Raw genomic sequence first — 27,192 nt, 5'->3', positions numbered from 1 at the left:
CCCTCAAACTAGTAAAACTGAGGGCCATCTATTCTGTAAATATATTAAAAATAAGGTTCAGTGCAAAACAGTTCAAATTTTAGATAGTATACATACAGCAACACGTACATACAGAGTAATGGGATATGGATTTAACGCAGTGGTGGCATCTTACTCAAAATCATTTTGGTTTAGCATCTGCTAAACAAATTCTGCTTGGTAGAAAAATGTAAATACTCATGCTTTAATAAATGTACTTCCAACGACTATCTTCATAGATTTGAAGAAAAACAGACTCAAGCAGGAGACACCATCCTTCCATGCAATACTCTTTCAAGGAAAGGCTGGATGTTGTGTTGAGGGACATGGTTTAGTGGGAGCTATTGGGAATAGGTGAACGGTTGGACTGGGTGATCTTTTAGGTCTTTTCCAACCTTGGTGATTCTATGATTCTATGACTCTTACAAAGAGAGAAACTTCATTTATTCTGATACTGGGAACAGTCTTTCTGTTTATTTACCTCCACTATTCAGCATCCAGCACACCTGCAAACACTACCGCCTTCATCTGCTGTTTAATGTCACCCAGCTATAACACTGTTATTTTTTGTTTGGATTGTATGGGGGTTTTTTGATGCTTCCTTCAACAAAGTTTATCCTAAAGCTTTCACTGAGTTCAAAGTAATTAGGGACACACTACTATCTGATTATGAAATAATTAGTTTTTATAACTAAATGCACTGCATTTTACTAGGACAATGTTATGGGTGTTTTCATGTTAACCTACATACGTGGAGAAAGTGACTTTTTTTGGATTGGTAAATTACAGACCTTAGTGGATGACTGCTCTTTCTCACTAGCAGGGAGTCAATTGTAGCCCTAGGAAAATAATTTAGTAGCAGTGTACTCATAAGAGCTCTGCAAGTTTCAGCATAGTCTCCAGCCTCACAGAAGAGTATCTGGTCACTGCCAGGTCGCCGTCTCCTTTAAGTGAGCTCCACTCGCATGCAGCTTCAGAGCTAGGAAAAAGTTTCAACTAATTCCTGTACCAAATGTTCTTTTCTTTCAGCTCCTAGCAGGACAGACATCCTCCTAGGAAATCTTGATGCCCCTGGCAGAAGGAAGAAAGCTCCACGGGGAAGGTAAATCATCCACCTTGAAACATGTTGTGAGTGAATCCCTCCGAATTTAAACTATACCTTTATGCAATAACAACTTTCTTAGTATTGGTGAGACCTTGTAGCCTAAAGGCTACGACAAAGAGGATAGACTGTTCCCAGCTAGCATTCTTGCAGCACTACAGGCAAACTACACATTCAGACTTCTGGGTCATACTGACCTTAGAATGATAAGCCGTGAACATTAACAGCCTACTTAATTAACAATTTCCAGATTTTTATTTATCATTCTCTCAGGCAGTCAAGGAAGGAAAAGAGTTATTAGAAGGAAGTAAAACTACCTATGAAAGGCAGTTCTTTTTGGTATTCTTTTTGAATATCAGGGTATTGACACAATATGGCTATTCACAACAGCCACCTCGTTTGCTTGCACATTTATGACCTCTGAGTCATTAAAGTTTAAGAGGCTTACTTAGAAGAAGGCGTCACTTACCTACCTCTGTTGTAATAGCAGACTCTTTCACAACATAGGTATTTATAATAGAGAAATGTATACCTGAGAGAGATAACAGTGAGCTGTACTACCATACACCCACTTTTTATCCATTAATTATTTAGCATATCCACAATGAGGATAAACATTTAGACCCCCTGGTGCCCACGACATGCATTGGAGGTATAATAGTAACTTGTCATCTGCATACCTTACTCTGGAAAATTATCCACATTATAAAATATTTATTTCTCTGTATAGACATAAAGTAATAGAAACAATAATGTCTTCGCTAGATCAATTTGCCAACAAGTGCAATCAAAACATCAAAATTCAGCGCCACAGCATGAATTTTGTAGGAAAATCCTACATAAAAGTTGCCAGTGTGTAGCACATAACGTTTATAATTACTTGTGTATGAGGGACTAAAATGTAAGTCTCAAGTTCTTGGTTTCACAGCTTCCATGCATTTTGCACCTGTCAACTTGCTAGCTCAGCTGGCAAACTAACAAAGTAGCCTGAACCTCTAAGGGATACTGCTATGGGAAATATAGCCTCAGTGACAACAAAAACAGTTCAGAATGGTTGAAGTGAAATGAGAGCTGAGATATTGTTTGAGGGTAGTCTTAAGTTACTATCACGAGAAATTTAAACTTTTCATGGAGACAACATCAGAGGTAAGTCAAGTAGGCTGACACAAATAAGTGCATTCTACAGTTACACAACAGATAAAAGACAGGCTTCATAAACACTGTAAGCACATTTATGATTTACTAACCCCTAACAGAGTTAATTACCATCCCTGTTTTCCAAAGTAAACAGCTTTTTCCTAATGAATCATGATTCAGGTGAACTAAAATTGTGCCTAAAATTGAACTGACAAAATATCTGTTCTTAGACATGCTGTTCTTGATTCGAACTGCAAGTTACATGTATCTTTCAAGCAGGCTTTACTTCTGATGCCAGAGTTCTCTCAAGCGAACAAAGTATCTGTGATGGAAATGATGTCTTACTCAAAAACTCTTCATCTTTGGATACACGTAGCTCAGTTTTCTCAAATTCCACATAAATCAAAATTGAAGTAGACATTCTCATAGATTTTAAGGATCTGGCCAAACTCAGAGTGTTGTGATCAGCAGTGCAGAGTCTAACGGGAAGTCTGTGGCCAGAGGTATTTGCCATGGGTAGGGCCTGAATTTGGTCTTAACATCTTATCAGTGACCTGGATGAAAGGATAGAGAGCAAACTTAGCAAGTTTGCTGATGACACAATGTCAGGAGGACTGGCTGACACACTGGAAGGCCGTGCCGCCACTAAGAGAGACCTAGGCAGGCTGGAGAGTTGAGAGGAGAAGAGACTTACTGGCACAATATCGAGTCTTACACTTGGGAATAAATAACTGCACACATCAGTACAGGTTAGGTTTAACTCCTGGAAAGGAAATCTACAAAGGAGGACTTGGGTGTCCTGGTGAAGAGCAGGTTCCCATGAGTCAGCGATGTGCCTCTGTGGCCAAGAAGGCCAATGGGATCTCAGGGTGCATTAAAAATAGGGTGGCTGGCAGGTCAAAGGAGATGATCCTCCTCCTAAACTCTGGCCTGGTGAGGCCACATTTGGAGTGCTGTGTCCAGTTCTGGGCTACCCAGCTCATGAAAGGCAGGAAACCATTGGAGAGAGACCAGCCAAGGGCTACAGAGATTATTAGAAACCTGAAGCATCTTCCTTACAAAGAGGAACCAGGTCTGTTCAGCCTGGAGAAAACATAGGGGATCTTATGAATGCTTATAAATATCTTAATGAGGCCAGGCTCTTTTCAGCCATGCCCAGTGACAGAACAAGAGCCAGCAGGCACAACTTGGGACACAGGTAGTTTTGTGAGATCATGAGAAAGATTTCTTGACTTCAAAGGTGAGAGTGACACAATTTCTTTGAAACAAGCTGCCCAGAGAGGTTGTGGATATTCCTTCCCTGGAAATACTCAGAAAATGCCAGGAAGCTTCTGTCTGCAACCTACTCTAGGGAACCCAATTCAGCAGAGGGGTTGGACTGACTCTCCAGAGGTCCCTTTCAAACCTTACAATTGTGTGATTCTGTGAAAATCAAACACGAGTAGCATTTGATCAACCTCATGGGTTATGGAAAGTGAAGAGCATCTTTTCTTACCACATAGTCCCTGAAAAAACATTTACAACTCAGAGAAAATTTATCCACCCTATCTGAGAGTAATCTGTAATTTATATGGAGAGATTAATCTCTCCAGGAAGATGAGTGCTAGCTGACAGCACTGACACTCCTGAGAGGTTACACTGAACTTTTTCCAAAGAGGACTATTTGTTTAAAGTAGATGCTGCAAAACAGCATTTCTCATCAAATTGAGTACAGAATCTTCTCCTACCCTTAACTCTGCAAACTTTCTAGAGCTCTTCAACCTTATGGGTACTAATGTCAAAGCCACATGTATTTTCCCAAAGTGAAAAAAAAATGAGACAAATCATCACAGTTTTCCCTTTCATAAAAAAAGGAATATTTCACAATCACACAGAGAGAGTTTTTCACTGAACTTTTCACATCTCACCCCTCTTTAACTTTTTGTCCTTTTAATGCCTTTCTTGCGGCAAGGAGGATTCATAAATTCAGCTTCCACATCCTGTTATCTGCCAGATAAAGAACAACAGGAAAAGGGCAAAAAACAGTTCATCAGTATCCCTCATGCATATACCTTCACTTCCTTCCTAAGATACTGCAACTCCTCTAACATCTGAGGCAAACTGCAAAGTCTAATTTACAACAAGGAATCTTTGTAAGAAGTTCCATAAGGTTTACGGCCTGTAACAGGTATTCCAAGAGTAGAAAAAGCATTGACAGGTGTGGAAAGAGGAAATAACTTATGGAATAACCATCCATTTCAAGGCTGTGTTCATGCTCTGAGAACATATCCCTTCTAGAAGCAATGGGATACTATTAACACTTCTTTGTATTTCTGTAGCAATTTGGACCTTTAATTACTGTACTGGATACACTCATATGGTAGGGGGAAAAAAGAATAAAAACCAAAGTTGGTACCCTCCCAAAGGAGCTTAACATTTACATGACAAGAAATAAGTAACTACTGACAGAAAATTCAAAAGAAGTGTTACTAAGAAACCTAAAAAATAGACTATTTGTTGATATTTCACATTAAAAAAAAAACTTTATGCTCTCACAAAAGCAGTTACTAAAGAAGAATGCATTGGATGTACTATTTTTATTTCTTTATTGCAAGAACACACACAAAAAAGGAAATACTGGTATATAATACCATATGAGAATGTATAAATCCTTATCAAGCAGACAGATGAATGCTTAAGGGGAATTTGATTCAAACACACTACCTAGTGTAAATCGTCACTTGGCAGATTTCCCCTTTGAAAAGTACAGAAAGACAAAGTAAATAAAGAGGGGAGAACGTCAGAAAACCTGAACTCACTATGGCAGAAAGAGCTGCACCTCCTGCTCCATACCACGAAAATTCCTCTGGGCAAAACGAATTCATGGCAATGGGAACTAACTGCAGATTTACATCAGCTGAGATTTTTCCCAGGGCGCTGGGAGAGGGGAGGGGGGGCAATTAGCAAACACTGTGAAATTAATAGAGCAAAGGAAAAAATGAAACGCAGGAAGTTCAGTGAAGCAAGTATCACTAATTAATACCAGTTTCCCTTGCCTTTTCACACCCATGCCATTTCATGGAGAGGGAGTACACAAAAGCATTGTCAGTCACCACAGCCAGGCCAACAGACTGTGTTATGCATAAAGGAAAACACACTCTGGTCTTAACATTATTAGTTCTGCAATCATCTTGCATGCCATGTTAGCCATCATGAATTGTCACACACTTTGCAGTCACAGAGAATTTCTTTTGATGTGAGAGAGTATGAAGTTCTTATGAACAGCTTAGTCTGTAACAGTCAAACACTGGGGCCTGAGTAAAGAAGAATGAAAAAAAGAGATGCCTCAAAAGTCAATATTGAAACTTCTCAGATGATAAATTAAAAACAAGCTGACACCACTTCAACTCAGGACAGAATCAATCTGAGTTTAATGAGTAACATCAGGATGCCTTATCTACAAGAAGTAAAGGACCAGAGAACGGATTGATCTGGGACCCAAAGCAAGATTCATTTATTTTAATTTCATTGCCAGGCATGCAGCCTATTTGCTTTTAGAACGGTCACAAAGGACATAGCAGGAGCCATATCCTGAAGCACAACAAGAACTGCTCACAATATGATTCCAGTAGGAAAAATTTATTTAACACTCAGCAATTTGTTTTAGATGAATCAGAAACTACAGAGGTTTGATGGGAATTACAGAAAGAAGTACATCAAAATGCATGTCAGGGAAGTGTTTCAGTTACACTAAGTGTTAGTAACACAAATGAATCTTCTGCTCTGTTTGTACAGCAGAGAATCTGAGTAAACAATATTAATAATAAAAGGAGAGTTCAACTAAGAGGTTTGTTGTGTTTTTTGCCCAGTACAAGTTGAAAAGGGTGATAGTTACAAGTCCAACAGTGACACAACAGAGTCCCAATAGACCAGCACATGAAATGAGGACACCCTGTTCCCACCTCTGCTATCAATATGCTAACTTGAACAAGCCTTTCTTTCACCCTTCACACTGTGTTTACTTGCTTGCTAACTTCCACTATGTACAACACAGACATAATGCTGCACATTTGTTCAGCACATGGAGCTCTTGGCTCCACTATGGCCTCTTCATGTTATTGTTGCAACAGAGAGTAGCCATTAATACCAGCATCACCAGAGATTCCAGAAGCCATTGACAGTAGTTCCAAGCAAGTGGAACTACTGCATTCAACAGCTCATCTCAGTGGTTGTAGTTCTTGATTAGATTTACGTGGGTTTGCAATGTGAATCATGAATCATTTTCTGACAAGATTACCAAAAATCAAATCATCTCTCTGAAGGAAAAATTAAAATATCCACGAAAACTCTTTATTTTGCAGGATTTGTAATTTAAATCAGCATGATTTTGCCTACGATTCCTGCACCTGAGGTGATAGTGATAGTAGTAAGCATTCCGTGTGAATCAATTTATTTGGCAGCTGCCTGCAAGACTTAGAATTATAGGAAGAAATCCTGTTAGAAATATTACTGCTCAGTATAGAAATGTCAGGTGGTAAAGGTAAGAAGAGAAGTTCAAAGAGGCTAAATGTGCCCTGTACACACAACAAAATAGCAGTGCTTCAAGATACCAAATGAAGACACAATTAAAAGATGATAGAAATTGCTGAATGTAAAACTACACCTGTGTTATAAGCTGATACTCAACAGGCAAAAAAAAATATGAGTCATATATGCAATAAATTGGAAAAAACAGCAATATAACAGCGTGCAGGCATACAAGGAAAAGCTGGCACACAAAAGCAATAGAAAGTCGACAAAGGTAAGGAACAGAAGCAGAGATGAAATAAAGCAGTGTGCTTGTCAGAACAGAGTTAAATGAACATTAATCGCTCAGCTGTTGTAGATCTGTAAAGACCACGAGACGTGTTGATAGCCTCATGATTCAGGTTGAAAAACACGGCATTTATCTTTTCAAGGCACTGTTCTTTGCTTCATTACGTATTTAAATAATTGGGAAAAGTAGCTAGAATGAAAATGGTACCTTTTCTCACTGTAAGCTTCTAAATAAAGAAGAAAATGAATCAAGAACCTCTAGTTAAATTTGCAGATTTGAAGTATCAGTAGCAACATCAAAGCTGTAGTTATCCTGTTGCTTACTAGCAAAGCCAAAGAAATGCTATGTTACTGTACACAGACCAGGTTTGGAAAAGTAATTCATGTAACACTGTTGGAAGTTACTGATGAAAAAACATGGTTATTTTTTCCAATTGCTATTTTGCTGTACATAATGTTTCATTTATTGCATTTAGTTAACACATGCACACATGAGTTCTGTACTGGTGTATGATCTACATACACCATAAATATAATGCTCCAGTAGGCAGTGGAATATCAGCATTGGTGAACATGGAATTCTACATAGATAAGCCTGACAGAAATCAGCCCAAGGCAACATAAGGGCTTTTTGTGGAAAACCAACAGAGGGAAAATAAATAAACAAAATAAGCCCACTACTTTACTTCCTCCTTCATATCTGGTCCTGGATCTACATGGCAGATGGTTAACATTTTTCCACTCTTTCCCAATGAGGTAGAATTTCTAGCCAATTTACCTTTAGCAAATGGCATCCTCTTTCACTCCAAAAGCAGTCCCAAAAGATAGATAATTTATGCTCTGGGAAGGATAGCCAGCATGCACAACAAAGTCATGGCAACAGAGGTTAGGACAAGAATGTAACACAGCTGGGAAAGATAAGAGAAAGAACTGCATACTCAGTTACTGCAAGTAAACTACAGTTTGAGTCTAAGAGATAAAGATTCAAGATATGCAAGAACAGGGAAGAAAGCAACTCATTACTACAGAAAGTAATGACCTGTACCAGAGAATCTGCCCTCGCAAAGGCAAGGAATGGGTCCAAGCTGTGAAGATTAATTACTCTTAGCACTTAATTTCATAAGAGCTTGCTAAAAGTACTTGGTGCTGTGTCGGCACAGAAATGACTGCCTGTTTTTCCCATTAAAAACATTTAAGATGGGGTTTGTTTTTCTCTTCAGATCACTGGTATTCAAAGATACATACAATTTTACATACGTAAGGTTGATCCCACCTGAAGCATCATTCTCCTTTGTGCTCTGTGATGTTTCTCCACTTCAGTATGGACAGAGAGCACAACTACAGACTATGCAGTTAATTACAGAGTTGCTGCTACCTCAGCTATGCTATCATGAATGGAGGGAGTACCACAGGTGAGAAGGGGAAAAGAGGACCAAGATGGCTAAACAGCCACTGTTTTTAGGCCATCAATGCGGCAAAACTCAGGATTCTGCATATTTTTTTGTTATTATTATTATTTAACATTCTATTTTGTAGTTCAAGAACATCCTGGAGAATGAGATGTGTATATCATTTAATCCACTATACAATTCCGTGCTGGTAGCTGCAAATGGGTCATTTCCAGGATCACCACCTAGCGTGTATGTCTGGACTTGCACTGACAAAAGATTTGTATCCAGCAAGGCACAGGAAGAGCTTAGCACAATTTAGTACGTGTTAAGGACAGATGTAAATTTTAAAATGACCTCTGCATCTATCAAACTAAAATATTCTAATTTCAGTGTAAAGTCTGTATTTATCTTACAGTTTACTTAGTTCTTGAACCTTGGCTTTCTTACAGCCTTTTTGAACTTACAAGGATAAATATCCATATATCGTACTTAGCCATCTTTATATCAACAGCCATTTCTTAAAGAAAGCCTTTGAAATAGACATTTATACAATTCTATACCTTTGTGTCTTCCTCCCCACCTCCCCACAAATTTAACATCCACAAAGCCAATTAGATACATTAAAAAGTATCTATGTGAATTAAGTGCTAAACCAAATTCTAATTGAAAATGTTATGCTGCAAAGCTCTGTTTCAAATGCTGCTGGAAGAACGCATGGTGACCCTGTGCTTCCACTACCTTTTTCTTTAGTTACTTTCAAGAAAAGATCACCCAAAAGCAGTGGAAGTTAACGTGATAAAACCTAAAAGAAAATCACATCAATTTGAAGTGCCTTACATAACAGCAAATGTTCCGTGTCTCAAGTAGTGGGTTGGAGTAAAATGAAACATTACTATGGGGGTGGATAGAGAAAGAGACAGCTTACAAAAACTGCACTTCTTAGCCTGAGAAATTCAACTCAAGAAGGTCAATCTAGTTTACAGAGACTGCGTATTAAATGCTAAAAACATCACCATCTACCAGTTCTGAAGAATCAGACTACAAAACTTCAGTAAGTACCAGAAGGAAAACAAGGCTACATAAATTAAGATGAAATATTACTGACTGATAGCATTCATCAGAGAAATCTATCCTTTATTTCATTATTTACAGCTCGGCTGAGCTCACAAATGCAAAGCATCGCTTCTAAGACGTGCTCCATTAACACAAACACCTGAAACCACAAAGCTATAGGCTAAGCCACTGAGTATTTTAAACAGCCAGAAACTCAATGGCGCTCAGATGCCAGGTCACATAATTTAGCCATTTGACATGAACTACTTTCTTTGGCTTCCAAATTACCCTCTGCCGCTTTCAAGCAATGGATCAGGCTAAAATAAACACAATCACCGACATGGAAAAATATGCTGGAAGTAGCTTATACAGACTGCACTGCTGAGGCTGTAAATAAGAAATAGCGCGAATTCTGATCACAACTGTTCTATGTGTTCTACAGCTCATAAGTATGTTTCTGTTTAATAGATGACCAACTACTTCATATATACTTACTAATTTCAGCTACTGGTGACTTGAACAGCTACAGTGAGTCCCTGAATATTTTTTGTTGGCAAAAATCACAAGATCATAGCACAACACAAGATGCAAGGTGCACAACAGTCCAATCTGCTGCTCAAACAGGGCAAGCTATGAAATCAGACCAGGTCATTCAGGTCTTGAATCCACCAAGGGCTCTCAAAAACTCCAGGGACAGAAACCACAAACCCTAAGACATTGCTCATTATGTGCATTACATCATATTTTCTTTCCTGACTGTTTGTCAAGAGAGAGAATATAAGCAACTCCAGTGGGAATGCATAAACACATACATCTACATGGAGAGAGAAGTAAATACTTCGTGAAATTTGTTCATCATGTTTTCTTCTCCTATAATATTGAAGGAAAATAGCTAAATATCTCCTTAACCTTGTGACACAGTTCAAGCCACGTGGTGGCATTAACACCTGTTATTCACCTCCAATTTCACGATAGAAATGCAGACACCCTGCCCTACCAGCGTAATAGAAAACTGATTCACAGTAGCTCTCTAGACAAACATTCCAGCTAATTAAGAATGTCCCAAGGTCAAGTATATTTGTACTTCGAATGGCACAGAAGCTTTGAAATGATTAGTTAAGTAGATTTGCTTACTGTTAAAATCCTTAGCAGAGCTTTCATTATTCATTATTTCATTTGCTTCTCTACAGCTTCTTACATTGCATCTTTTGCTTAATTATCTCAAATCTCCATTAAAGATACGGCTAACAATATTTGGTTTCTCTTTCTATTCATCTGTCTCCAGGAAGACTATCACATATACAGGTTAGGTAAAGAGAGGGGAAGAAAGAAGGGAGCCTAAGTTATTTCTGGTAGAGAAGAAGCATTTCTCATTTATGGAGTGGAAGATAAGGCAGGCTGTTATCCTTAGCTTCTATGGCAATCTGTTGCACAGATACTATGCCATTATAAATCTTGATAGCGTTAGTCTTCCCAGTATTCCCCTAATTCTGCAATAACATTATTGCCTTCATAGCTTGCCAAAGCAATGTGTACAGCTTCCTAAATTATGCAGACAATTTCTTTAATTAAATGAAAGCTGCCTTGATATCTTTCATGGATATTGCAACATTCAATTCATATTTTTGTGGTCACTTATGGTTAACGTTCTAATGCTCTTCATTTGTATTACATTACTATTACTATGAAAGGATAAGTGTAGGCCATTAACATGAATAACAGCCACTTAGGTACTATTAAATACTGCAAGGGATTAGACTTCGATTGTAAAAGTAGCCCATGTTATTTTAGAAATATACTGTTGTCTCTCACGTTAGATTTCTCTCCAGCGTCTTTTCTAAAGAGCTTAATTAACAAATACAATTTGCTCAACTGACAGCCCTCCCAGATGCTGAGAAACAACTGCCACATCTCTTCAAAACATTTGCAAAACAGTTTGCCAAAGCGATAAAAAAAACAACAGGTGAGCTTATTAAGTCTTTCTGCTGGAGAAACACACCAAATAACACAACTCCAACAGCAATGAATAAACATGATGGGCTACCTGAAAGAAAAAGCATTAGGTTCGCTGAAGCATAAATTTATATTCGTCATTTTTTGGTTTTCAAGTAGCAAACTCAGTAAGCTCCAAGTATGCATTCACACGGATATCATGCATTACCTTCAGAAACACAGACCAGGAGTGGGGTTCTGCAGACCTACTTCCACTGAAGAGTTCTTTCTTAAACACTTATCCCACATCTCTTACAACACTTCCAATTTACAGTACAACAAATTCACTTAAAGCATTCCTTCTTCACAGATTATTCTGTATTTCCATCTTACTTCCCCCTAAAGGAGATCTCATTTTCTATTCTCAGCCCAATTTAGGGAACAGACTGCAAAAGAACCTAATTTGCCTCATACCTATGCAATAAGAGTTCAACAAAGTAATGTTTCCATATTTACATGTGACATTTAGATTTTCAAAACGAGTAGAGTTGTATGAAAAATAATTTTTAAAAAGATCACATTACTTCCGTGAGAAAAAAAAATAAAAAATAAAAAATGGGGCCAATACATTTCTCATCCATACAAAAATTAATAGGAAATTAAGTTCGCCTTATAGGAGCATTCAAACCATTTCTCAGTGCTGTGCTTAGAAGAACGTAAGCTAAAAAAGGCTCAATGCTTACTGGGGCTTAAGCATCTAACCGAAAAAATCAAGAACGCCTACTAGCACAGATAAATGAATAATGCTATCAGTTTGGGGAAACAGCCTCTACACACAGGGTGGGATCTCTTTCTCTGGCTACCTGTGTTTATCCCAAATGCCAAGGTATATTTGCATTCAGCAACTCTGTAAATATCCTTTCCATGACAAGTGCTTTGTTAGAAAGCATGATTTGATCCATGTCCTTCAGTGCTGAAGTGTCACGTATTGAGTCAAAACATCACTTTCTCTTATTAGTTTTTTTGCCATTTAATTAGAATGATCACTAGCTGAAAAACAAGGACAATCAGAAAATATACACTCCCTATGTGCATTATACATGTAATGCATAGGTAATCTGCAAGGAGAGAGGGTAAGGCCAACCTTTAGAGAAGGCTAACTTTCCTCAAGTAACATCAACTGTGTTACCAGAAGCACCAGGCAGCACTACAGAACAATCTGCACAGCCTAAATCAGATCAGAAACACAGAAAATTACACGACGTTTGGACTATACTTCCCAACAAATGTAAACAGTTAGTAGGATAATTGTTAATGAGAATTAGGGAGCAAGCAGAGATAGATCCCTTGAGCAAAGAGCTCATCGAGTGCACGTTGAGGAATTGTCAACATTTGCTTCTATCATGTCAAGGAAACCAGAACTTTGTGCCTTTTTAGAATTAACTACGATACAGCTCAATCATTTGATTTGTCTAAGCCAACAGAATATTCATCATCAAACTTTGGATATTTAAACTAGAAGAAAAACTTCTAGATGGGAAAGATGGTAGAAGACTTACACGTTCATGCATCACGCTCATTACCATACTACACACATTGATCCTTCGTTCAGTAAAGTAAAACACCATATGGTGTGAACATCTCAGTTGAAAGCTCAGCAAGGAATCCAATTAATAACAGCTGACAGGAATATTGAGACTGTAGAGATAGATGATGATAGATGTTACACGGTCATTTTTTATATACATCAGTAAATAACTTCATAGCATTGCAGATGAGACAACGGTCCAACTGCTCTTTTAAAATCTAATTGATATTTCAGTATTGAGCCGGTTACATGCATGGGGATTATAATAAACCAAACAATTCAAATTAAAAAGTACTGATTCTGCTTCTTGTTTGGAGCAAATCATCAACTTCGGACCCAAGTATCCTGTTCTAAGTTTATTGTTTAACATGGATTTCATATAAAATACAAAATAGGTAAATTGTAACTGAGACCAAGGAGTTACTCTCAAAGGACTCCTATGCAAGAAGCAATCAAAAAAATATTAGGGGCCAAATTAACTGCTAATGACTTCATAATGATGACCAGCAATCCTATTAGCCTAATCGCCCCTGTAGTAGAACACGACTGCAATGCACTCAAGAGTTGCAAAAAGTGGAGGACAGGCTCTGCTTAAGCAAATTACTGCCAGCTGTCCTGCAAGCATAATTTTGCCTAAAAAGTCTAGAGCAATCTTTTATGCTCGCATTTAAAAAAAAAAAAAAAAACCCAGACAAGGAAGGTTACTACCATAAATGTATGAATAATTATTCCCACTATTTAATTGTCCAAAATGAGATGCTAAGGAGAAATTCAATTTACTCTGGGAAAATAAACAAATTAATAACATTTTCTGAATAAAAACAAAAGAACAAAAGGAAAAATTGTTCTCTCATTATACATGAAGCATAATGTTGTATTTAAGAGATTTTGGATCAAGAAGGGCTTAATTTTATTTAAATTAAGCTCTGCAACAACGAGTTGGTGGGTTTTGTTTTGTTTTCCAGGGGAGAGAAGGGGGCAATGTAGGTGTTTGACTTTCAAAGATGTATTCAGTTTCACAAGGGAGGAAATTCCATACATTCAACACACAAATTACTCGTGATCAAAGTATGCAATCTTCTTCTGAAATAAGCCAGATCAAAATTTCTGCTCAGACCTAACTGAATGCCTTCTGTGGCACTAAAGGTCTTCACTGATCAAACAGTAAGCACTATCTTTGTTCTGCATACATGCGACCTGCTTTCTCAGATCATTTTTGTTATCCTCTTTCCCTCCTGATTATTTTCAGTCTGAGAAGTCTCTTGCCTTTCTCTCCCAGTTCATATTATCCATGCTGGAAAGAATGACTTCTGAATTTGCTACGCAAAGCCAAACATTCTCCATCTAAACGTTTTCTACTTTGAGATCACAAGATGCTGACATATTCCTTATGGATCTTTTATAAAAAGAAAGTGGCTCTATTAACAGCAGAGAAACTACCTCGCATTTTTCCTTGCATTAGATCCGGAGAATTCAGCCCATAGCTATCAAAACCCTGTAATTGTCACAGCTACAGAAACAAAGGGCTCTTGCACTGCAATGCCATGGCTACACAGACAGAAGTTAAACTAAGGAGAATGCAACTACATCATAATCACTGCAGAAAGTGATAACTGTAAGTGTGTCAAACGTGTAAAGCAAACCTTCAGAGGTACAAAGCCAAAGGTTGTCATGGCAACTTTTCTCCCTCCTTCCCACTGATTTTTGGCAAGCATTTTAGAATTTTAAAAGCTTTTTTACTCCTTTCCTCCTAGCCCTTTCTCCCCTTAACACAGTATGAATGATAATGCCAAAAAAAAAAAAAAAAAAAATGAAGAGTCTGCAAAACATCAATGTGCAGCCACTTCAGATCAAAGACACATCTAGCCTGTAGGTGTCTGGGGGCCTAAGGTGTCACAGGTGCAAGAGTGCAGCTAGAAATATTTTCTTTTCCTCTTATTTTTCCTATGATGTTGATCTGCTAACTATTACTGACAGACTCTGGACAAGAATCATCTTAAAAAGCCTGAGAAGCTGAGAGGTATATGAAGTTAACACATGCACTGCATTTGTTTTGCGCCAACAGTCTCATCTCTTACTTTTCTTCCAAAGGGCCATTTTGTTGATTTTGACTGTATTTTCCTACAGTCAAAACACACAAGTCTTACAATTAGTAGAGGAAACAAAGGATTCTTAAGCTTATGCTATCACAGTATCATCAGAAAGCAGATTTATGAAAAAGGCAATCTTCTCCATCTGTACTGCAGTAACGATTTGTTCCATTCACAGTATTTGCTGTTCTCTTCACACTATTGCACATGTGCCATAAATATTCCAGCTCCCTTGACTGCTCACTAGCTGAAGCTATGCAACCTAAAGCCCCTTCAGTTCAGTTACACCCTCAAAGATGCCTCTGTATGACAAACCGTGGTGCACTGAGCTACCAGTCAAACTGTTGATATGGCCCTAAGCCAGCCTTTCTGTCCAGTATTTCTGTCCAGAGCTTTGAAATACCTATGGTTCTGCTCCTCAAGAACAATTATCTTAATTTTTTACTAAGTGGTACAAGAGAGCACCAGCATTCCATTTCTTCCTTGATCACACCCAAGAGTGAAGTAGAAGAGCACCATTCGCACAAGATCAGAGCTTCACCTCTGGCTACCTTGTAAAACTCATTAAGTGCTCCCAAACAGATATTCTCCTTTCACAGCCACCACCTATGGAAAGGAAACCCATTTATAATTTTAAAAGCATCTACTGAGGATACATGTCCTATTCCTAGTTTCCTTCTCCAGAAGTGGAATGTTTGCTTCAGGTATATGTCTTCAGTTAAAGGTTCTTTGAACACAATGGCAAAAATATTCTTAGTGTAGAGCATAAGCAATACATTTTAATGGCTTGCTCGTTCAAGGAAAAATCACTCAAACATGCTAATAGGATTCTAAGAAACATTCTTTTGTCTCCTATTCTACTGTAAGAAAATTAAAATAATTTTCATAAAGAAAAAAGATGCATCTAGCCTAATCTGTTCCTGGTAGCAGCCAATATTCAGGGTGATTCCTAGTTCCCTTACTGTCATTTACCTGTGAAAATCATCAAGTGAATACAGAACTTAAGCTCTATGGCTCTCTTTATTTTTTCCATCTATTTATTCTTTCAACCTTCCAGGAACTGGAGCATTTATTGGCAATGGACTACATAAGGCAAAAAAGTAAGGACACAGAGGTGTCCTTCATTCATTACACTCTCCGTGTGAACTTTCTGTACTTCTTAAATACTCTTCCTATGTTCCTTCCAAGCTAAAAACTCATAATTCTATTTCTCTTCACAAAAGCCGTTTCATATTGATTAACAGAGTATCTCATATTGATTAATTAACAAGCCACCTGTTGGACAAATTTCAAATATACTAGAGTGGATTTCTCAGCACGAGGAGCACATGAAGTAAATACATACTTAGCAGCGCTAAGTATTTGAGCTCTTTATCAGATGAGCCAAAACAAGTAACACTTCTATACATAAAATACATTAGATAATTTTCTTTCAAATTTGCAATGCAGAAATATAGATAGTAAAAGCCTCTTTTTTCTGAACACACAGCTGACTGCAAATCCAAAGTCCACGCACACAGCTGAGGGAAGAGCTCAGTACTTACCAGTTTTTGAGTTAGATCCCTTGTGAATTTTCTATGGGAAAGAGGAGGGATGGGGGGGGGAAGAAAAAGCTGCGTAATTAACTACGTCCACAGCATCTCTAATATCCCCAAAATTCCAGAGGAAACACTACAAATATCTCAGAAGTCTGTGAAGATTTTACTGCTTTGTTAGTACAGGCTTAGGAGCACACCTAGGCTGGCTATTCTTCACAGCCTGTCACTGCAGTAGTCTTGTAGCATGACTCCTTTCTTCAGGTGTGCACTTGTACAGGGGATGGAGGTAAGGTTCCAAGAGGGATCACTATATATATACTCATATGTGAGTATATCTACTCATATATTTCTGCAGAGAGAAACCTCACTTGTGCTGTAGAGAATTTGGGTGCTAACAGTTACAGAGAGAAGTTAGAAACCTGCATACTTCTACTGTTATAAATTATGGTATTATTAGTAACTGTACCAAATGGAAAAAAATGGACAAACCTATGCACAGTACATGCAACAAGAAGACTTAAGTAGGTATGTCTATTTCTCTACCTATAGCAGAGAATTACATATATGCAATGTGTTCCCTCAAGGACCTTCAGCACCTGCTGAACTCTACTGCACTGGTTGCAGCAGGCCTTTCATTGGGCATTGCTTGTGTTTCCTCAGACTATTTATAGGAAGAGCATGAGTCTGTGCAATTACCTGTCTGCACCTGAATAAATCTAGTGGATTTGAACTATGCTTTTTGTTTTTGTGTAGTACAACCTGAGAAGCCTGCAGTGACACGAGTATCTTCTACCGAACTGTGCCAAGCCTTCCATTTCATCAGGAAAACAAGGATTTAATTTGTTGCGATACAGAAACACTGTGTTTTGTGGAAAAGCATAGAAATAATGATAGTGGGATGCAACAGGCCTGATTTTAATGCATACATTTGAGGAGGAAAGATATAACGGTTACAAAAAACCTCCCGACCACCTCCTGATTTCACAGGAGATAAAAACAAGAGGCATAAACGAATTAAAGAACAACACTGAGGTAACAAGGGAACGCGTACGATTTAATTCGTAAACAGAAATTACTTACCTGTGCAGAACAGCAAGTCTTCGCCCGCTTTGTTACAAGCCTGCAAATGGCGGCTTACAATAAGAAAACAATGGCTGATGATATCTGAAAGTTTCTCCTGAAAGAAAAATGGGCAAAATTTGCATCTGTATCTCTGCTTTATTCACGTGTTTAATGCCTCTTAAATACGCCGTGAGCACCGCGATCACTGCCAGGTGCTAACAATTCAATGCAACGTTAATTACACAGAGCCCTGGTCCAAGCGAGCCCCGATTAAAGCCATTCACCTCCAGCTCCCCACCCTGCTGGTGGGGTTTCACTCCGTTGCTAACTTTCCCTTCGGATCGCGCGTTGCATCCTAGCAGCAGCTCCGCAACCTCCACAAGCAGCGGGAGCGCCCCGCACTTTTAGACAATTAACTAATCACACTCTCACGTACTTTACCAAATGCACGTGCCCACTTAACACCTCAGTGTAACACTTTAAAACAGCCACCGGTAAGTTGGATAAAATCGCGTACTTAAGGAGAAAAAAGAAAAAAAAAAAAAAAAGGGTGGGGGAGGGAAGGGGGGATCGTTCTTGAGAGAGCAAACGGTTTCTTTGGAGGGCGCAGAGCTGTCACGACAGGTGACTCACGTTGGGCTGCATTAGTCACGTCATGGCACGTTACATAACCAGAGGCGACTGACACAACACAATCTGACACATCACAACGCAGCCTGTCAGCAGCGATATCTATAAAGCCCAGCTTTTTAAAGAAAACGCGGGGAAGAAAGTATTGCGGCTTCTATACACACAGGCACGTTCTGCTGCCCGCACTTTTCCGGAGGATTTGGCTTTGACTGGAGCCTGTTCATCCCAGCGGATCGAACTCGGCTGCACTCATCACCTCTACAGCAGAGCCGGCGGCACACGCTCAGCGCCTTCCTTCACGTGCCCCTCCTCAAGGAGGTCGAGGCGCTTCCCGAGCCCCTCGGAGAAGTCACTAGAGAAGTTTTTGCGGGTTCCTCACCTCACGTACCTCAGCCGGCTCTCGGCAAGCTTCCCGCCTGCCTCCGCACCTGGGGGCCGCGAGCTGCAGGAGGCACGCACGTTTGCACGCGCCGAAGCCAGGCGGCTGCAGCGCTCGAGCTCGACCAGGCGCTGCTGCCGCCCGCTCCCGTGCACCGAGGTGCGGCTGACAGGCAGGCACCGACGGAGCGCAGCCGTCTGCTGCCGGTGGCAGCTGGGATGCAAGCCGCTCCTCCAAAGCTCGCTGCTCGCTGGGTGAGGCACGGACGGGCTGTTGCCGCCCAGGTCGTGCTCGCTTCACGTCTGCAGTAGGAGCTGCAGCAGATGCACGCTGGCTGGAAATAGCCGCTTTTATCCAGAAGGGGCTCTCCTCACATCCTCTCTTAGGATAATAAGTGTTCTTCATCAAAAATGTACTTGGACAGCTTCGCAATTCCTGCTCCTGAAACAGCTGATCATTATTACTATTTCAGGCATCTCCACCGAGTTCCAGGAACTCAAATGCACATCATTAGAAGGCAGACTGGTGGAGGCCACATCCCTGTCCTACGTCTGTCCTCACGGACACGCAGGGCTTTGTTGGGCTTCATTCCAAATCTGGTTTCTTCTGCAGCCTCTTTGCAGAACTGTTGTTAAAGGCAGATATAAAGAGGGAACTGTAAATCCACACATTCAAATGATAAACCAGAGCACGCGCTTACCTCTAGAGATTAAGCACAAGTCTGGTTACATTTCCCAAAGGTCGGAAAACACAAGCCTAAGAATGAAGACTTGGAGCCCGTTTGGAAGGTGCGCCCTCCACAACAAGCGAGGGGCAGGGCACAGCTCATCTCTAACATGCACATCTCCAGTCTCACTTACGGGCCTCTGCAGAAGAGCAGTGGGCTGCTGCAGGAGAGCAGGACGTCATGCTGAGCTCCCATGGTATTGTTTCTATTTCATATGCAGTGATCCACTTACCTCTGAATATAAAAACTTAACCAAAAATACCAGTCAAGGTGAAGTATGGAGACAATCTAAACTTAGCCTGAAAGCTTACAGGACGCTTCTGCTTCCCAGAAACAATTATGATACAGCCGCTTTAGAACAGAGACCTGACTACAGCCCATCTGCCCAGAACCCTACAGAAGCAGAATAGAGGGGAACAATCCTCTCCCTCTCTCTGCCACCACCTCTCTGTTGATGCAGCCCAGGGTACTGTCGGCCTTCTGAGCTGCAAGAGCTGACTCACATCCAGCAGGGCTGGATCTCAAGGAGTCCTTCTCCCTGTCTGTACCCATAGCTGGGATTGCCTTGACCCAAGTGCAACAGCACGCACTTGGAGACGTTAAAAGTCATTAGATACTTGCACGTTCATTCTTCAAGACTGTCCATGTCCTTCTGGATGGCATCCCTTCTTTCTATTGCGCCAACTGCACCATTCAGCTTAGTGTCATTTGCAAAGTTGCTGAGGGTACACACAGTCCCACTGCCTCTGTTGATGAAGATGTTCAAGAGCACCAATCTCTAGACAGACCCCCGGGGGACACCACATGTGATCAGTCTCCACCTGGATCCAGAGCCATTAACAGCAACCCTCTGGCTATGACCAACCAGCCAGCTCTTTATCCACTGAGTGGTCCAGCCTCCAAATAGTTTATGTCAAATAGTAATTTTCAGAACTATAGCTTGCTACATAAATAACAGTAGTTTTATTTACTAGCCACATTTGTTTGCTTGCATCTATGACAGATTTTTTTCAAATCAATACACTTCGTCCTGAATGTTCTCCAGCACCCAAAATGTTGTGGCCACTGTTCATTTTGTCCAGAAGAAATTAATGCATAGTTAAAAAACCTCACCTGTGAATTCTTACCCTAAACTCTAACACCATATTTTTCATAGGTAAGATACGCACCACCTATTGCACATTTTCCTCATCCCTCCATCATGTATATAGGAAATACTTGGATACAGTAAATCTGCATTCGATCATCCGCACATTTCTAACCATGCTTTCAAAGTTGCCCACTAACTTGAGCAAAAATAACCTGAAACAAAACTATGTCACTTTCACATAAGCCTTCATCATTCTTTGTAACAAAGAGAGAAGCCTCTAAGGAAAATAGTTTTCTCTTGTTTACTCTTTATTTTTGGTATTTGAGCTTGCAATAGTGAAAGGGAAAAAATCTGTGGCAGTGAGATCAACCCAGCCTAAGGGCAATGTCTTTTCACTCACTGGGCTATATTTAGAACTGTCACTTGTTAAGAACACTGTCAGCTAAAGCAAATTTACCAAAGAGGCTCTGCATCACACACGTGGCCTGAAGCACTCACACTGTAACATCACTGCGACCAAAATAAAAGGAAAGCATGATTGTACAGCCTAATACTGGGTAATGTGAACCAGCTTCGTACCATTTTTCACATTCAGCATTAATACGCTGTGTTGCTAAGGAGATCCCCTGCTATTTTTTTTTCATAAACTTGAAGTCGTGTATGTACCAAAACATCACACTTCTGTGGTTAGAAAAACACTAATTTCAGACGTTAACAAATCCAGTATTTCTACAATAACAAAGAGTTCTCAGAAACACATGGCTCATTAGTTGAGATGTTTTTTTTTCTTCTATAGCAGGACCTAAGGAAGCTGGAATTAAAAATAGCATTTTCATCTTCATGCATTGTATGCAGGCACATACAGCAGACTTCATTTGCAACTGCACCCCTATCTCTTCTGTACTAGGAGAGGTTTGAACCCTGTGTTCAAGCATGTGCAATGTTCACCTAAATACTAGGTATTAAACAATACTGCTCCAAAAGCAAAGACTTCTGTTTATTTCCGTGGAAACTACAACAGCTACAAAGAGCACAATAAGACAACTTGGTAGAGCAAATCCTCACCACCATTGCATTTTGCCAGCGATGAAAAAGAGCCTGCGTGTTGCACTAGAAAAAAATATGCACGGCTATCTAGAACATGGCTTGTCTTCCACATCAATATCACTGCTGCTGAAATGCATCACCCACCACCTCATAGCGTTCACATCCACCACTCAGTCTCCATAAACATTCAGCAAGCATCAATTAATGTCAATGGGTGCTATTTTTTCCACATGGAGGAATTCAATGATATCTTCACTTCATACACACATCCATGACAGACATCATTTCGTCAGAGTGCCTCTCTCCTGCCATCAAAATGTAATGGACTATTGGTGGCAAGGGTGAAGTTCTACTGCCATGCTATCAACATCTGCCTCTGACTTCCTGGGCCAATATAATAAAATTATAGGCATTACTTTTGGAGCAGTCCTTAGCACACCCGTGTATAGTTTTTTGGCTAAAGTGAAAGGCAGAGAGAATGCAACTGCAGTAAACAGTGAAAATGAAGCAAGGCATCTGCCCACATGCTTCACAAGATCAACTGCATGCTAGAGAAGCTTTACAGCAAGCCCAGTTCCAATGACCACAAGTCAAATTCTCCCAGCTATGCTAATCCCTAGTTTGTACAAGAAGTGATTCTTCCTTGATGTTACCACGCTGGGTTCTTGGTATGTGTTGGACTGTGCCATTGAGGATGTTTTCAGATAAGCAGGAAATCTTTTAAAAGTTCCTACAGAATATAAAAGCTTTCCAAACAGTGAGTGAATTATTGTACCTGCTGAAGTATACCAAGTTCTCTGTACACAAATCCAGCTACCTTGAATTCAAATTGAGAGCTGCAGCTTTTAAAGGCCCAGGAAGACAGTAGGTTTTAGCTGCTATGAAAGTACTCACCTGCTGTCTTACTGTAATAACTGAGGCTTATGTTGCTACTAACAAAAAAACTGTACTGATACCAAAGTAGATTCCACTGCATTCTTCTTTCTATAGTCTTCCTTAGTGGATGAGATTTTTCCTTTAATTGCTGAAGGTACCAAAAACTGAAATTATTCTCATTCAAGTGTGCTTAAGGTCTCAATATTCTGAGTGCCTGGAATTCATACCAGAAGTGCACAGTGCCCATCTGGATTGTCAAAGGCCTTTGTCAAGCCATAAAATAGAAGAGTCTGTGGTGTTTTAAATAGGAACAGAATATGTCTTATGTGGGGGAAAAAAAAATGGCAAAAGTTCAACATCATACAGAAGTATCCACATTAACTCAAAATGAACCAACTAGACTACCAAAAACAGGACAGTGGGAGAGAAAAATAACCCCTCCATTTGCATGACCCTATTAACACAGCTATGCCACTTCCAGTAACCAACTTTGATCTTTGAGATCTGGCTTAGCTAGTTAGGCATATTGACTTCATTAAGGCACAGAACAGGTTATTTACGAGTGAAACAGCAACAATGACCCTAGATCATATTCCTTTAGTCATATTACTAAGTATTTCATGTCTCCTGGATGCACAACCATTAATTTCTAAAGCAGATTATTTAACAGGGCTGTTAAATCCTTTTGCATGTTTTCACACAGAACTGACCACAAAAGTTAAACGTGGATGTAACACTTCATCTCTTTTCAGAACAAGCTGTGATGAAATGAATTGTCCTAATCAAATCCCAAATACTGCTAGAGTAGGAATTTGTGGATTTGATTTCTTCATCTTTAAAAAAATATGAAAAAGAAATTGTAACCATTCCATCATACATAAAATACTTGAGTTGCCTTATTAGTGCTGAAATGGTCTTTTTCCCCACCTCCCCCCCCTCCCATCTCCTCTTTTGTTCTCATCTTTCCCACAGAGGTCTAGAGGTGCTCAGTGCTTCATAAACTGACCCATTTTTGAGATGCATCTTAGACCTGACCTTTTGATTGCTCCGCAAGTGACAATTCAGTTTCTAAAATAGTTTGGATGAATAGGACAAGGAAAGCAACCTGGGGAAAGGACTTGGCTGTTCAGTGGTCCACATTAGAAAGCCTGCTCTGTACTAGATATACTAGGCACTTGGTATTCAACTTCAGCACACTGAATGAGAGTTAACAGAGGCTGAAAATAACCAATTTACAGATTACAGAGACCAGAGAAGCAAAGTTTACTAGTAGGTGGGAAAGATTAAGCTTACTATTTATACAACCACTCTTAGTTAAGCTACAGTACATCACTCGGGTGTCATCAGTCCTGAAAGGAAATAACTTTACTATTTACCAACTCTTTTAGTTATGCATAATGTACTGAAATACAACTCTGTATTAAGCTGAAATACGATGCTGATTCTTTCAAAGCTTTGTTACATAAAATAGTAATTTCTGTCAAAATGTTACTTTCAACATCTGTACAGAATAGACTATGAGCAGGAACTATCTGTACCTAGGGCATATTTCTAATTTAAGATAAAATAATCACAGTTATTATAGTAGCACTGTAAAAAGTAATATCAGCAAATATTGCTCACTAAATTCCTGCTATTAAGCGAGCTGTCCTTATAGAAAAATCAAAGAAAATGAAAAACACGAAGCAGTTCACACACCTGTTAAAATTAGTTTGTTCAGGACATGATTATATTTCCATTAATTATGCTCCATAAACACAAGCAACATTGATTAGAGACATTCTGCTGAACAAGCTGTAACACTGGCACAATGGCGTCTAAAAGCTTTATCTTTATTACCTCAGGGTAATGAATTGTAATGTAAAGAGCTGATAAGTAATTAAACTCATCAACTGTGGATTTAGAGATATTTTTAGTATCATATGATGGAAAATCCTCTCAAGAGCAGCAAGGATATATTTTCAGAGAATGTATTATATTCTTTAACAGCTCTCTTGAGGGAGCACTTCATACTCTGTTTCTAAATGCTGAAATTACAAAAGAACACTGTATCCATTTCATTTTTCTTTTTTTTTTTCCTCTGCCCAAGGTCAGAAACTTCAGGTGGGACTTTTCTTTGGGATTTTGAGTCATTACCTGTTTCCTGAATTACATTGAGATTCAGAAGGTCTTTTGTCCACGAATCCTACATATACGCCATCAGATAATGATATTAAAACAGCCAGAAGCCTTCCTAACACTTTTGTTTTATGGTTCGATTTTTGCTTTGGATCTGGGCTTTTTTTGCTCCAAGGTATCTCTGTCTATCCAAATAGCTAAACATCCCTCTATCAGGATGAATTTCCAGCCTAAATTCATCCAAGATTAGTTCATAAATCAACTTCATATTTGAGCACTGAAAATACTGGCTTGGATATTGGATGCAGCTTGCTTAAGCACATTGTTAGTACGTGTGTTACAAACCAAAAACACTGGAAATGTAAACTGTGGGAAGTCAATAGGAAATAGTGGAAAGAAGGCTGACACTGAACTACAAAAAAATGATCTGCAGCTACCACAAACAGTGATTTATCACAACAGCAAATAAATCAACAATATGCCCCTTTGGGTGTCCTCACTGAATGCAGCATCTTTATTTAAAAAAAAAAAAAAAAAAAGAAAAAAAAAAAAAAAAAAGAAGCCACTTCCTACTCTAATAAGCAAAAACATCAATGAATGTTTAATTCTAAAACCTGACCCTTCCACTGAATGGGCATGAAGCCCAGTCAGAGCCATACAGCTGAGCCAGGCTCATGGCTGCTGAGCACAACTGGCACATAGCAACTGAGTAACAGCCACTCAGCCCTGCCTCTGCAAGCCCCCCTCACACACCTGAGAGCCACTGGAGCAATGTGGGGGAAGCTGAGCATTTGAGTGACAAGCGTGGTGCTCAGACAGGGAGACTGTAGAGACAAATCATCACCCATACAGGAACTGGCAGCTCCTTTCATTGCTTCTTGAACCTCATCACCGCGTTCTTCACCTTCTTCATCCAGCCTGATGCTGCCTTTATATTGCTCTGGGGCCTTTCCCTTCTCTCAGTTGTAGCCAGCCAAATGTCTGCCAGAAAAGCTATCAGTGAGAGCTGCTGCTCTCTGCACCTGATATGAATGATTAATAGTTTCAGACATCATCTACCTCAGGGTTGGAAATCCAACTAAAGTTCTAAATAACCTACTAAGCATGCACTTCTTTCATGCTATGTCTGTGCTTCAGATTCCACCTCAGAGCAAAAATGACTGCCCTGTGATTCAGCAATTCCACTGCAATTTTTTGCACTTTGAAAGAAATTACACCATACTGTGTTTTATTGGTGTTTCTTACAGTTCAGTAAGCATCCAACAAAACTCCTCCCATCAATGGTGGGGTGCTCCTAAGCAGCTGGTGACTTGATTAGTCACCTGATTAGAGAGTGAGACTTAAAATAGATCTTTCCAATTACACTGCTAACTCAAGTATGTCCTGATTTTTTTTTCCTGCCCTTTCAATATATGTAATCATACTTCTTCATCCCTTACAAGCGACTTTAAAATCTACCTACAAAGAGATGTATGTTAATACTAAATAATATTTAAACTGCAGTATATTCATCTTCTATTCTGAAATAAAGCATGCATACTGTATTCTCATTGCATTTTCATCGTTACTGCTGCAACGATCTCTCACAGATGTTCAGGCTATTGCCCTGTTCTACAAGTCTTCCATTTATTTTTTTGTTTATTCATGGTGAGGGTGCATGTAGATTCATCTCAGTTCAAAACTGAATAATGGAATAAAGCACAGATCACGCCACAGAAAATTAGTAACAATATTCTACTGATGGCTGATATTGCCCAATCCAATTAATCTGCGTTATGAAATCCCCTTACTTGGGAAAAGTTCCATACTATTTCATAATAGATGAGTCCATTTCTGTGAGACAATCTCACCGTGTAAAGTCAGTGCGTGACTATTGATTTGAGATGTTATGGTGATGTTCTACTCAGAAAACCCACTCAGGGTTCCCCCCATCACAAGTCTAGGTATTTCCATCTCTCACGGCCTCACTGTTTGACATGAAAACAAAGCCGACCTTCTAAGTCTTCTCAAGCAAAAGCATTGTTTTTCCCTAAAGAAAAATGTGTTTTTCATTCTGCTGTCAGTACTTCAAATCACATGTTTTCTTGAGATAACACGCTCTACTATGCTGACTACATTGAAAGATTACAGTTAATCCTTAAAAACAGAAGTGCACCTTAGTATGATTACTGTACTCACATGTAGCATGGAAAGAGCCACATTAAGGAAAAATGCACATGGATCAGTGGATATAGTAGATGAAGCATGAGAACAGGAGCTATATTCCTCTCCATTCCTGTTCTAGCTCTTACAGTCATTGTCTTCCTTCAGGCAAATCACTTGAAATTCCTTGGATGCTTGTACTTTATCTATGAAATAATAAAAATACTTAACCGTCTAAAGCTTTTGCATTAAATTGAAGGCTATGAGAGCTATTATGTCTGAATTCAAAGGAGATGAAAGCCATTCATAACTACAAGCGTTTGATCCAAATGCTGCCTAGTGGCAACCAGATGAAAATCACTGGAAATTCACTAATAGCCTTACAGAATCTTTTGTGACTGTATAAATTGACAGAATAACACCAGACCCAAAGTGCTCAGCTAATTAAGCAAGTTTACTGAACTAAGATTATAAACGG

At 39.4% G+C, this 27,192-nt stretch overlaps 1 long non-coding RNA gene across 1 annotated transcript in view; it reads right to left on the bottom strand.

Moving 5' to 3' along the window:
* The window catches only part of LOC122170427, a 284,255-nt gene that overhangs the window by 161,469 nt on the left and 95,594 nt on the right, over positions 1 to 27,192 (bottom strand). The window contains exon 3 of the long non-coding RNA XR_006171756.1: positions 17,724 to 17,820. This is a non-coding gene — a long non-coding RNA (uncharacterized LOC122170427). The remainder of the gene's footprint in view (positions 1 to 17,723; positions 17,821 to 27,192) is intronic.

Source organism: Centrocercus urophasianus, unplaced genomic scaffold (genome assembly GCF_019232065.1).
Source record: "Centrocercus urophasianus isolate 14NV4802_14NV808 unplaced genomic scaffold, USGS_Curo_1.0 seq_7, whole genome shotgun sequence".
Lineage (NCBI taxonomy): Eukaryota > Metazoa > Chordata > Aves > Galliformes > Phasianidae > Centrocercus > Centrocercus urophasianus.
The sequence above is the reverse complement of the archived record's forward strand: the minus strand, read 5'-3'. Positions and strand labels throughout refer to the sequence as shown.